General features: G+C 44.4%; 1 non-coding gene across 1 annotated transcript; it reads left to right on the top strand.

Annotated features, from left to right (window-relative positions):
* Positions 1-1,293: 1,293 nt before the first annotated feature.
* On the top strand, positions 1,294-1,400 carry LOC111726470. Its single transcript, XR_002774233.1, has one exon. It is a non-coding gene; the product is annotated as a U6 spliceosomal RNA (small nuclear RNA).
* Positions 1,401-12,745: the final 11,345 nt, after the last annotated feature.

Raw genomic sequence — 12,745 nt, 5'->3', positions numbered from 1 at the left:
CCTGCCTGCATAAATGCTCACCCCTGAGCATCTTTTCTGTTGGGGGCAGCTGGGCAGCCACACTCAAACCCTTTTCCCTTCCTCCTCTTCCTCCTTCCCTCCTAAAACAAAGGCACCAAGGATCTGGCTAGCCCTGCCGCCTAGAAGCTCTGCCAACAGATCGAACCTGGTAGACAACCTGTGAAATCTACCCACACGTTCAGGCCCCATAGGAAAGGGGTCTCTAACTGCCCCTTGGGTGCAGACATCATTTTTTCACTGCCCAGGCTGGTCACCCTTCCCTTTCAATAAACCTGGCCTGAACATCTCTGCAGCCTCATCTCTGGGCACCCCCATTTACACCTTTCACTTTCCCTGTGTCCTCATGACCAGCGTGGGGTTCAGTGCTGTTCCTTTCTACCCTTATCCATCAAATAACAGTAAGTCACATTTAGAAGGGGCTTCACCATTTAAGAATACATTTCACATTCACTTTCAATCTTATGCCAGAAACTGTGGGCTTGGGGTAGGGGGTGAGAAAGATGTGGCCCTGCGCTCAAACCACTCTAGGAGAAGGGGTGTCCAATATTTTTTTCTTTTCTGCCACACATTGAAAGCGTTAAGAGTTGTCTTGGGCTACACAGTAAATGCACAAACACTAATAAAAGCTCATTAGGAAAGAAAAAAAGATCCATGCATACCTTGGTGATATTCAATATCATAGATAAGCAAAAAGAAAAGAAAAAGTCCTCACAAAATGAGCATGTGACCCGTGGGGCAGGTTGGACACCCTGCTCTAGGGGAAAACAGAAAACAGACATAAGCCGCTGTCTTAATACTCAGTCCTTAATGCTATGGCTACTACTTCTGGCTACCAGTTACATATTTTCGGGTTACCGTATACCAAACAGTGTACCAAACCCGTTTAAGCTTTAGCATACCCTACTGGATGTGAACCTTAGTGTGAACCACACACTTGAGTTAGTAATGACGTAGTATTGGCTCATCCATTGTAACAAATGCCTCACACTGATCTGCACTAATGTGAAGTGTTAACAACAGAGAAAATGATGTGCAGGGGGAGAGAGGGGTACACAAGAATCCTGTAATTTCTGCTCAGTTTTTCTGTACACCTAAAATTTCTCTCTGTAAAAATAGTCTACTATTTTTCAAAAACAGGCATATTTAACTAATTAACTAATATTTAACTAACTAAAAATATGAACACCACCAGAGCTGGAGGGAAAAAAAAAAAAAGCAGAGTTTATTGCTTGCCAAGCAGAGGAAGGCCATGGCACTCAAGACCCAAGTTGAGTGCTTGCTTCCGCAGCACATATACTAAAATTGGAACCATACAGGGAAGATTAGCATGGCCCCTGCACAAGGATGACACGCAAATTCGTGAAGCGTTCCATATTTTTGGATGGGGGGAGGGAGGGAAATTGGTGGGGTCACTTCTATGGTTTATCTTACAAGGGTACAAGTGAATCTTTCTAAAAGCAGAGTATGAACGTTTTAACCCTATAACTAGGAAAATGACATGAAGGTTATTTTGACCAGTTTGATGAGAGTATTTCAAAATGTATATGAAAACAGCACACTGTACCCCATGATTGCATTAATGTACACAGTTATGCTATAAGAAATAAAATAAAATAAATTTTTTTAAAAAAGACCCAAGTTGAACCGGTCTCCCAGAACAGAAATGGGAAGGGTTGTGCGATGGAGCTAAATGAAGTGAGTTCACCTTGTAGGACAAGACTCTGGGCTCAAGTCCTTGGCTGGCTGATGAACCGGATTATAAACTTATCCTGTGCTGGTGCAGGCCAGACCCCCTGGGGCTGTTCCCTATGAAGTCTGCAGTCTTTCCAAGTGTCTGATGGGTCCAGAGTCACTTCAAGTTTGGGGAGGAATTTTAACAGTTTTTTTCCTATGTCTATTTTATAGGTAGAGACACTCAGGCTCAGCTGGTGGAAGGAATTTGCCCACTGTCACTCAGAAAATGGCAGAGCCAGAAATTGTTCTCTGAATTCCAACTCCCATGTTGCCCCTCCTACCAGACAGTTTTAAGCAATCCCCATGAATATACCTATAAGATCAGCCAGACCTTAGTAGACTTAGAATTCTGGGCTGAATCTGCTATACAAAGGCAAGCTGGTCACCTTTAGGCCAAGAAGCCATCTTGTAGGTGGTGGCTCAGAATGCATCTGTCGTGTCTGCCCAATCTGGGGTCTTCACTGGAAGCTGATGGCTTGAAGGTGATGGGTGTGGGCCTGACATGGTCTCATCCACTTGCCCTTGCTGGAAAGAAGCTGAAAAGCATCATTCCTCATCCTCACTCTTTCCTTGCCCTCCCTCCGGCTAGGACGAAAATAGCGTGCTACCCTCCAGGGCCCACTTGGGGCTGGACAATTGCCTTGAGAAGAGTGAGAAGATCCCCTGTGGTCATGTCTTCACAGCCCTGCCATGTGACCACTGGAAAAATCACTCAGCTTCTCTGAACTTTAATTTCCTCATCCATAAAACCAGAAGGGGAGCGGTGGGATCACACCTAGAGAGAAGCAGGGCAGCTAAAGATGAAGAGCATGGGCTGGGAGGCCAGGCAGCCAGAGTCCAGATCTCACTTCTACCAGCTCTGTGACCTTGGCCAGTTCGCTTAACCCTCTTGTGCCTCCGTTTCATTTACTGAGCAAGGGGGATGATAACAATAACACCTGCCTCCTAGGGTGGATTAAATACTGAGTACGTGCAAAATATTTAGAACAACTTCTAAAGAGCTATACTCAGAACTTAACAAAAACAACAGCTAGCACTTGTGTCATGTTACAGAGTATGAATCTTTTCACAGATTTTCTCCATAGCCTCCCAAGGCAGCTTCTCCCATTTTTTCAAGGTCACACAACCTATAAAGGACTAAAAAGGGATGGAGACCCAGGATTCAGCCTGACACACATCTTAGTGAGTTCCTCTCTCTCTCTCTCTCTCCCCCCACCCCTGTACTCGCCTTCCTCTCTCTCTGAGCAGCCCAGAGAACATCCACTTCTGCTAAGCTTTACTTTCTTCCACCATTAAATGGACATAATACAACTGTCACCTAAGATTAAACCCTGGCTACTCCACATTGGCCACAGACCAGCATATCAGGGTCACCTGGAGCTGGTGACAAGTGTGGAACCTCAGAATCAAAATCTGCATTGTAGCAAGATTCCCAGATAATCTGTGTGCACATTAACGTTTGAGAAACTCTGGACTAAAGGATGTGAGAGTGTTTTACAAACTGTTAAGTCAGGGATACCACGTTGACAGTGACTGGATAGAGATGAATGGTGGCGCCTCCGTACACACTCAGCAGTCACACAGTCTTGCTGGCCACTCGCTGTGGTGAGGAAGGGGACGACAGGAACATGACCAAAGAGACAGACCTTTCCCTGAGTAAGCGACTTGCTTTCTGGGGGAACACACTTACATGGGACATGCTTATATTAAACATTTTTGTTGCTTATCTGAAATTCAAATTTAACTGGGTGTGTGGTATTTTATCTGGCAAAATTATCCCTAAATGAATCCAGTTGCCATTTAAGTCCGTAACGTTTGGGGTATTCATTTAGCTAACAGTGGAGCCAGATGTTGGACTCTCTTTGACCTTCAAGTGCCTGGACAACGCAGGGGAGGAATCATAGTAATGACTAGGAGACTCTTCCCAGTTGCTTTCTTAGACAATATTACTTCAAATCTGAGCCTGGCTCAAGTGTGGCTGTGGTCCAGCAGCATCACTAGAAATGCAGACTCTCAAGCCCCACCCTGGACCTACAAAGTCACCTACAGGTGATTCACATGTATGACAGACTTTGAGACATACTGAACTAGACAGCTGTGGGGAAAGGAATAATTAGTTAAATATGCCTGTTTTTGAAAAATGGAAGACTATTTTCACAGAGAGAAATTTTAGGTGTACAGAAAAACTGAGCAGAAAATACAGGATTCTTGTAACACTTTGCATTAGCCTGGGGCATTTGTTACAATGGATGAGCCAATACTACGTTATTACTAACTCAATTCTGTGGTTCACACTAAGGTGCACTCTTTAGGTTGTACATTCTACAGGCTTTGACAAATGCATGATGGCACATATCCACCCTCACAGTACCATATAGAGTAGCTTCACTGCCCTAAAAATTTCCCCAGATCCACCTGTCCATCTCCCCATCCTCCTTTTCCTTGGACTCCTGGCACAGTGATATGTTTACTATTAAATACCATTTTGTTTGTTAAAAAATGAAGGAAAAAATCCTTCCATAAGGACTAAGAGTATGTTTCCTAGAAAGAAATTGATACAGAGGTTAGACTTGCCCAAGGTCACCAAGGTAATAAACATGGGAGCTGAGTCCTCAACCCAAGTTGGCCTCACTCCAGAGTCTATTTTTTCTAATATGACCTTGCCCTTCCTTGTGAAGACAGGACACAGTTGTCATCCTGTGCTGCAGGGAGGTGTAGAGGTGTTGGTGAGTATTGCTCTATGGTTAGTACTGGGAGAAGGGAGGGAACTCTCTGGCCTACTGAGAAGTTCCCAAGGATTCCCAATGGGCACTTCAGCTGGACTTGCCTGTGGATGAATTTCCAGACTCTTCCCACCAGCTGTTTTTTCATCTCACTCAAGCCAGTTATGATTTACAAATGACAACGCAGAAATGCTAATGATCCTGACTAGGCTTGCTGATTACCCCTTAATCAACTGCTAATGGGCCTTAGCTGCCAGCCCTGGGTGGCTGATAGGGTTCCAACTGGCCAAAGTCGCAGGGAAGCTGGTTGAAATGACACTGGCCTTGAAAATAGGAAGCCGTGGAGCCTGGTGGAAAGTGTCTTCTTTTCCATTTTTCTGCTTTGCCTTTTTGTCCTGATGTTTTGGTTCAGGCATGAGGCATGGAAAGCCAAGGTATTCAGAGGATGGAATGGAAGGAGCCAGACAAAGCCAGCACTGAGCAGTGAGCAAGCAGAGGAGATGAGTCAACAACTGATTATTGAGACTATACAGAATGTCAAGTATTGTGTTGTTGAGTGCTTTCTTCCTGACCCTCCAAAGCTTCTGGTTTTGGAGGAGAAAATGGAGGCAATTGAACGTGTGAGGAAGAGACTTCGAGGAACCTATGAGACAGGAAGTCATGAATCAGAGGCAACTATAGGCCAGCAAGAGCAGTTAGGAAGATAGTTACCATTTACAGCGCATGCTCTAAAAGACCTATTGACTAAGCACCCAAAATCAAACACTTGTGATGCCCAATACTTTAATAACAATAGCTGCCATGATTTGTGCACCTACTATGTGTCTGGGATGGCCAGTCCACCATAGTTACTATTTTAAGTAGAAATTTTACCACATCTACCTTACAGATGCAGAAGCTAAGACTCACAGAAGTTGGCTCCTAGCACTTTGGGAGGCTGAGGTGGGTGGATTGCTTGGGCTCACAAGTTCAAGACCAGCAAGAGCAAGACCCTATCTCTATTAAAAATAGAAAAACTAGCTAGGCATTATGGCAGGCACCTGCAGTCCCAGCTACTTGGGAGGCTGAGGCAAGAGGATCACTTGAGCCCAGCCAGAGTCTGAGGGTGTTGTGAGCTATGACACTGTGGCACTCTACTCAGGGTGACAGAGTGAGACTCTGTCTCAAAAAATAAAGAACAATTTTAAAAATGTATATTTAGAAGCTCAAAAGTTAGAGAAGAAAAAACTCCATGTTGTGTCAGTAAAGGTCCAGCCAAGAGAAAGAAACCACACCAGTTGTTTTAACAGGAAAAAGTAAAATAGAAAACTGCTGCCTGGGAATTGAACAATACGAATTGCAGAAAGAGAATGCTAACATATCATGGCACCAACAGGGAGCAGGGAGCAGGTTCCTCTGGGGTCGGGACAACAAGAGGAAGAGGTTGGCTTATTAAAACTCAGAGATACGAGGGTGGGGGTCTGCAGAGATGGAACTCAGACTCTGAGAAGGGCCCCCACCTGGCTGACAATACTGCTTCTGAGCTTGAAGGACAAGCCCATTGGCCTGGGACTCAGATCTCTGAAGAGTTGGTTGGTGTCACTGAGAGGGCACAGTGAGGCCCCTTCTGGGAGTGCTAGAAAAACTGCAAAGTAGATTTAAGTGTTGCTTCTAAAAGGAACTGCTGCTGCCAGGGTGAAGAGACTGTTCGGGAATGCAGACAGTCACAGGAAGTAAACAGGAAGCAGGGAGTAAACAGGAAGGAGCAATCCCTGCTTTCTCTAGGTGTGCAGACTCCCTCCAGCGCCCCCTCCTGGTTGGGCTCAGTAGGTAACTACTTGCCAAGCAGAAATGGGGTTTGCAGACTTCTAGCCCCAACTTCTCCATAGGAGCCAACATCTCAAAATACGCATTGGTGTAATAGAAAGCATGTGAAACTTAGCTTCTGAAGACCTGGACTACTGCGAAAGTTTTTTTTTTTTGGCCAGGGCTGGGTTTGAACCCACCACCTCCAGCATATGAGGCTGACACCCTACTCCTTTGAGCCATAGGGGCCACCCTACTACTAAAGTTTTTAACTGAATTTCCTTTTCCCTCTCTTAACTATCTATAATCCATTCTTATTGCAACCAGAATGATTATCTTTATATGTAAGTGGATAGTTGTTTCTCTATCTGAACTTTCAGTGGATTTTCCATTTCAGTGACAACTACTAAAACTCCTTGACCAGTTTGTAAGGCCTTGCTTGATTTCGAATGTCTCCAGCCTTGCCTTAAACCATATCCCCCCTCACTTACTCTATCCGGGCTGCAGTGGCCCTCTGGGACTTCTTTGAAGCCCTTCCACCTCTGCGCCACACTGGGGATTCTGTGCTTGCTACACACTTGGTACGAAGTGTTCTCTCCCAACTCTTAGGCTAACTCCTCTCCTTTTTTTCAGGACAAAGACTAAACGTGTCTTTTTTGTTCTCTGACATGGAAGTTACATGAGCACCCATAGGCCATCTTCTTTTTGTATATTTTGTATACTTGTTCATAGTTTAAAGCACTTTATATAATCTGTAATTGCTTAAGATCTATCTCACTCATTATGTTTTGAGCTTTATGAGTTATGAGGACAGAAATCCTGTCAGTTTCATTGTCTCTTAGATAACCCTGGGTCTGATAGATGGTCATTACTCCTTAAATATTTGTTGAAGGAATGTGTAGCTTTTCCTGTAGCCCCCATGTCGAAGGCTGTCAACCTCATGTGACTTCTAGGTCCTCAAGCCTTAAGCTCCTTGAGGACAGGAACTATATCTGGCACACTTTGCACAACAGTGGGCAAAGCATAAGCACTGATGAAGCTTTGTTGGCTCTTTCATTCATGCAGACTATTCACATACAAAATCATCTATAGACTGTCTGGAGTCTTTGGAGTATTTTCAAGTCTCTGCTTTAGAGCTGGCAGTGGCCACCTTGAGACAAATCAGAGGATGTAATCTTAGCTAAGCTGCCAACCATATGGGAAAGTGCTGAAGAGCACGGGCTGCAGATCGCCTGGGTCTGAAACGCAGCCCACCACTCATACACACGTGTGACCTTGGGAAACTTACTTATTCTCATTGTGTTTCAGTTTCCTCAACTTTAAATGCTAATAACAATGCCTTCCTTATAGGATGCTGTGAGGTGTGCTGAGTATCCGTACAAAGTGCCATAGTAAATGTGGATGCTAATGGGGAGATCCAACTAAAGCAAGTATGTACAGGATACCCCCCCTTATTCTCAGGATATATGTTTCTTCCTATACACACATACCTATGATAAAATTTAATTTATGAATTGCACACAGTAAGAGATTTGCAACACTAGTGATAAAATAGATCAATTATAAAAAGACATGTATACCAGCATTACTACTCTTTGGTGCCATTGTTAAGGAAAATAAGGGTTACTCAAACACAGCACTGAAATATAGTAAAGCAGTCCATCTGACTGGGCTGCTCGGTGATTCACACACAGGCTGCACGCACAGTGTGGCTACCTTGGCCGAAGGCATGATTCACACCTCTGGTGGTGAGAGATTTCATCCCGCCACTCAGAATGACGCACAAGTGAAAACTTATAAATTGCTTATTTCTGGAATCTTCCATTCAATATTTTCAGATCACAATTGAAACTGCCAAAAGTGGAAACCCCAGGTAAATTGCACTGTGCTTGGAAATATAAGTGCCCTTAGCACCTGCCTCTCAGCTAAATTTTGCTTGTAACAAGGAGCTGCCCATATCTTCTGTCACTCTCCTCCAAAATAGAATTTATTATGCAGGATCCCATGACCTGGAATCTTTATTCTCTATCAACCAACATTGCTCACCCCCCAGGCTAAACCACCCTCATTCTTCACCTCATCTCCAAAGTATAACACTCAGGGTTTCTTCATTTTCTGCAAGGCCATTCTTACATGTTAATATGAATGTTTCAACTGTGTTGTATATTTTTCCAACACCATATTTTAGTCCTATGCTATGTTTTGTTTTGCTAACGGGACCTTGGGACACAAACTGGACACCACAGCTATTGCGTAATTCTATTCCAACATAAGATGGAAGCCATCTCTCCATCAGTTTAAGTAGCTCTGACAGTTTTCAGTTGCAGAGAATATAATTTACCCAACTAGTTAAGCAAGACAGACTATTTTTGGGTTGATTATGGCAGAGACTGTTATCCACTAATAGACTTTGCTAGTCATTTATTTGGCTGCCTACGTAGCAATTTCATTTGCCAGCCCCTGGCGGCTGGGTGTGGTCCTGTGGGTAAGTTATTGCTGATGGGATGTGTGTGAAAGTGAGATGTGAAGTTTCGTTTTCTCCAAAGGAGCTGCTTCCCATGCACTTCCTCTTTCTCAGTTTCCAAAAGCTGAAATTTGGATATGGTGGTGGGGAAGAGCTTCAACCAGGGGATTGGGGCAACATCGACACCAGTGTTTTTTGATCATTTTTATCTCACGGCACACTTGAACCTGTAGTTAAACTTCTACAGCACACTTAAATTATGTTGACCAAACAAAAGAGTAAAAGATAAGGATATACTTACTCTGCTTTGAACTGCCTTGAAAAATAATTTAATTGATGATCTTTAAAAACTTTCTAGGCACACCAGTTGGAAATCGTTGCCCTAAGGGGTGATAGGACACAAAGAAAGAAGAAAACCAAGCCCGTGAATGACCTTGGCGGGAAGGAGCTACCCCACTCCCCAGACCACCTGCTGATAATTTTATGTGAGAGAGAAACAACCCTTTTACCTTGTTTAAGCCCAGCTGTCATTTATCCTGGCACAGCAGCTGAAGCAATGTCCTAACTTAAACAAGTTAGTGTTGAAATGGCTTGGAGAGTCACTGGGAGGGCTGAAGAAACAGTCTCGACTGAGATTTTGGAAATGACTCCAAAGTGCTCTGGGCAATACAAGGTTGTTTTATCTTTTCTTAGACCTTCTATGGAAAGGAAGCTTTGGTTAAAAAATGACCTCAGTCAGCACTGCTATGACTTGGAAGAGTCATGTCCTGGCTCTGGCTCCCACAGAGCAAATGACCCAGCATTGGGCCCTCTGGTGATGGCAGCCCAGAAAAACCAACACCCCTACAACCATGCTGGCCATGGATGCTACAGAGGCCACACAAGCGTGTTGCCTCACTTTTCCATTCCAGAATTCATGCTCCTTCATCTGGTTGGCTAAACCTAGGTCACATGCAGAGCTTAGCTGCAAGAGAGTCTAGGACTTGTAAGTTTTACCTCTCCAGCTTCCATGTTATAGTGATGTATACCAGAAAGAGGATGGGATGGAGTCTGAGTGCTAATCCACTGTATCCCGTACAGGTGACTTACCAGATCCTCAGGGTATAGACCCAATCAACAGATATTTTCAAGTGACCACTTGTCAGATGTCAGCTACCACATTAAGTGCTATGGTCACAGTTGAATATGACACAGTTTACCCTCAAAGAGCCTCCCGTTCAATTTATAACATAGTGTGCTAAGTTCTGAGAGGTAATGGGGTTCAGGACATGCCACCCCCAAATACAGCCCCTGATCATATTGAAGAAAACAGTAGAAGCAGGAAGGTTACTATGACTTTCTGGACTCCCCTGGAGCAGGACATATGACCTTCATGTGTGAGGGGGCCGCCCCATACCCAGAGAAAGGGAACGTCCTTATCTCTGAAAACACAGAGTTTCAGAAGAATCTGAACGAACAGGCCTTGTAAGTATCTGCAGTTTGTTACCATTGGGTCCCACCTTTTTGCCCTGTCATTCTCCACACTTCATCAAACCTAGTATAAAATTTGGGGGGTTTATTGGGTGTTCATTTCCTTATAAAGGCTCCTGTGTCACGTAAGACTTACAAATACAGGTATATATTAAATAAATGTGTATGCTTTTCCCTTGTTAATCTGTCTGGACCAGGATGGGTGGCTGGAGTCCCTTCTCCCCCGCTGCAGAGGGAGCACTGCTTAAGGCAGCTCACTCAGGCTGTGCGTGCAGGTGGGGGAGATGGAGCGCCACTGCTCAGGGGAGGCTTGGGCAGGTGGTGCCTCAGATTGGTCCTGATGTTGACACACACCACAGCTTTATGCTTGAGAACGTGGACTGTGCTGTGAGATCTAATTGAATCCCACTTTGTCACTTGTTTTAGCTAAAACCTTGAGTAAGTTCATCTGTGTGCTTGAATGTTCTGCAAAGTTTGTTTCATTTCCCTAAAACAACCGTCCCTCAGAAAAGAGAGTGACTTTATATTCAACTCCTTATAAAAGGAGTTGTTTTATTTCGGACAGAAATACAGTAACTGGAAAGATCATTTAATTGAATGTGTGATGCCTTTCAAAGAAGAAGACGCTGCCTTATGGTCACACAGCCAAAGACTGGAGGAGGCTGAATGGCGCCCTCCTCCACAGCCCACCTGCCAGCTTCTGACCAGACCATTCTTCGTGCCCTCTGTTGCCTCTCCCGAGTGCTTATTCTCTGCACTGCAGGTAATTTCCAGATAGTACATCTGGTTCAAAGGACTGTGCTTTTCCTGGTATTTTTCACTCAGCCTGTACTACTGGCCTTAGCATCTCCCAAAGTCTCAGGCAAGGACTCCTTGGCTCTGGTTCTGGGACCATGAGGAGAGCCCTCCCACGATGTGGCTTCTCTGCTGGTGGGTGCCAAACTCGAACCTTTCTTGAATAAGAAAGGGTGTCTCAATCTGAGGGTGTCTTCAGATCAAGAGGAACAGGGGAGGCTGCAGACCCCAGTCCTGCCAACACACTGGGATGATCTCATCTGAGTGCATATGGGAAGCTACATTCAAACTCTGTAAACAGTTGGCCTGCTTAGCCCATGTTAAGCACCTACAACTCAGTGACAAACGATTCCCTTTGCAGCACAGCAGCCAGCTGACCGCTCACTCATTCCAGCACCTGTACAAATGGGAACCGATACCTAAGGGATTCCCAAACTTTCCCCCTGCCCTTCCCTGAGTTTCCAGAGATGCCCTGATGTCACGGACTTTACTGGTTTTCCCACCCTCACATGTTCCTAAATCCACACTGGACTTTCTCTCCAACACTATTAGAATGTAACTGGGGGCTCAATCCAGGGTGGGTGGGCCAAGTTCGCAGCCTGCCAGAGCTTACATTATCTAGCAATATTGGGCTGTATTGAAGGACCAACTAATGTTCACCTTCCTTGTTACCCTGAGACCTAGAAAGCATTTTGCTATGAACTCTGGGAAAATGAGCAGAGGTTCTAGGAAGACCACAAGCCTGGAGGCATGGAGTCTAAAGGCAGGAGCTGAAGCCCTAGTTCAGGTATTGACCAGCTCTGTGCACTTTTGATAGATGATTTCCATTTCCTCAGCTGTCAAATCCAGAAGTTGGTTAGACTACACAAGCGCTTTGCAAAAGTTAGTATGCATACACATCTCTGGAGCTTTGTTAAAATATAGATTCTGATTCAGTAGGTCCAGGGTTGGCATGAGATTCTGGATTTCTAAAGAGGTCCCAGGTAAAGCTGGTGTTGCTGGCCCATGGACCACAGTCAAAATAATAGTCTGTAGACGATTTTGGAAATTCCCTGTAGCTCCTGGCATCTGTGTACTGCACACAGCTAGTAACAACACTTCTGATGGGTTTAAATACATATTTATACACACATTTGTTAAATTACACATATAACAGGTGGCTAAAAGAGTCAAACAATACAGAAATATAAAAACCCAGAATGTGGAAGTGTCCCAGTAATCCTATCCTCAAGAGAGAGCTATTATGAATGGCGCAAAGTATTTAAGAATAGGAGGGTCTTGTACCCCATGACTGCATTAGTGTACACAGCTATGATTTAATTAAAAAAAAAAAAAAAGAATATGAGGGTCCACCCGAAAGATCACGGTGGTTGGCTGTCCCTGCTCAGTAAGCCTCCGAGATGTTTTTTGGGGGAAGAGTTAAAAGTTTCATCTTTAGCTCAAAGCTGTTGCAACACCCCAGTGTGGGGGTAAGAGGGAGAAGTTCCCTTTCCCCCCACAAAAGTTCCCTGAGCAATTAAGGCAGATGAATAAAAGGAAGAAGTTTATTTACTGTGCCCACGGGGAGAGTCATAGAGTGATTACCCAGTATCCTGGTGGGATCCAGATATATCCATACACGCCTTTAATTTTTTATTTTATTTTATTTTTTTTATTTTTTTTGAGTCAGAGTCTCACTATGTTGCCCTTGGTAGAGTGCTGTGGCATCACAGCTCCCAGCAACCTCAAACTCTTGGGCTTAAGCAATTCTCTT

This window comes from Otolemur garnettii, unplaced genomic scaffold (assembly GCF_000181295.1).
Source record: "Otolemur garnettii isolate 467f Iridium unplaced genomic scaffold, OtoGar3 scaffold00066, whole genome shotgun sequence".
Taxonomy (NCBI): Eukaryota; Metazoa; Chordata; class Mammalia; order Primates; family Galagidae; genus Otolemur; species Otolemur garnettii.
This window is presented reverse-complemented; position numbering and strand designations above follow the sequence as displayed.